The following is a 1043-nucleotide window of genomic DNA, read 5'->3' as shown; positions in this document are numbered from 1 at the left end:
AGGCCCCGCCCCTTACCCCCTTTCTTAGGCGGCGAGCTCGCTGTTCAGAGTCCTCAGCTGTGCGCGCAGGCTCTGTTCCGACGCCTTCACCTCCTCCAGCTGCCCAGACTCGACAGGGGTGCAGAGGACGCGGCTGAGGCGGGGTTCCGGGGTCCACGCCCATTTCACCTCCCCCACGATGGGCGGACCCACCGCTCCAGGAGGCCCCCACGGCCACGTCAGCGTCATCCACCCCACCGGGCGGACTCAGCCGTGTGAAGTCTACTTCCAGAAGATGTCATTGATCTGTGCTCCAGACCCTCAAAGCCTCACCCCGGTCCTGGCCCCAGCCTGTCCCTGGCCTCCCAGCCAAGTCACACTGTCTCCCGTTCACAGAAAGACTCTCTAAAATGTAAATCCCATCAGGTCACAACGCCGCATTCAGAACGCTTCCTTACGAAAAAGATGCGCACACAAGGCTCTTCGTGACAGCACTATTTGTAATAGCAAAAGAGTGGAAATAACCAAAATGTACATCACTGAGAACTGGTTGAATTTCTACGGTACATCCGCTCACCTGAGTCCCACACGACTGTAAAAAGGAACAAGAAAGATCTCTATGTCCTGTCACGAGATGTAAGTTTAAAAACAGTGCAGAACAATGTTTAGCGTGTGTCTTTACGTAAAAGAATAAAAGGGAATTACAAATTACACATGTTCATATTTCAAAAATATAGAAGGCAAAATCAAAAATTTTAAAAAGTAAGTTACCTATGAAAGATGGAGGGACAGAATCGGCAACCATGATACAAGCTGGACCCCTCTGAATGTACCCTCTTTTTTAATTTTGACTTTGGAACAGTGAAAATATTCTACACACTGAACAAGCCTGATGCCGTCTGATCTCAGAAGCTAAGCAGGGTCCGGCCTGGTTAGTACTTGGATGGGAGACCACCTAAGAAGACCAGGTGCTATAGTTGTAAAAAATAAAAAGTAAGGGATTGTAAGCTGACACGATCCTTGCAATCTGTGAGGTCAACCAAGGGTTGCCTCGCCAAAAAAAA

At 49.3% G+C, this 1043-nt stretch overlaps 1 protein-coding gene and 1 long non-coding RNA gene across 2 annotated transcripts in view; both read right to left on the bottom strand.

Annotated features, from left to right (window-relative positions):
• The window catches only part of ADAMTSL5 (ADAMTS like 5), a gene marked incomplete at its 3' end in the record, with an annotated part of 29949 nt that overhangs the window by 16999 nt on the left and 11907 nt on the right, over positions 1-1043 (bottom strand). The gene's annotated exons all lie outside the window — the stretch shown is intronic.
• The window catches only part of LOC111729529, a 2381-nt gene that overhangs the window by 281 nt on the left and 1057 nt on the right, over positions 1-1043 (bottom strand). The gene's annotated exons all lie outside the window — the stretch shown is intronic.

This window comes from Pteropus vampyrus, unplaced genomic scaffold (assembly GCF_000151845.1).
Source record: "Pteropus vampyrus isolate Shadow unplaced genomic scaffold, Pvam_2.0 Scaffold267, whole genome shotgun sequence".
Classification (NCBI taxonomy): domain Eukaryota; kingdom Metazoa; phylum Chordata; class Mammalia; order Chiroptera; family Pteropodidae; genus Pteropus; species Pteropus vampyrus.
The sequence above is the reverse complement of the archived record's forward strand: the minus strand, read 5'-3'. Positions and strand labels throughout refer to the sequence as shown.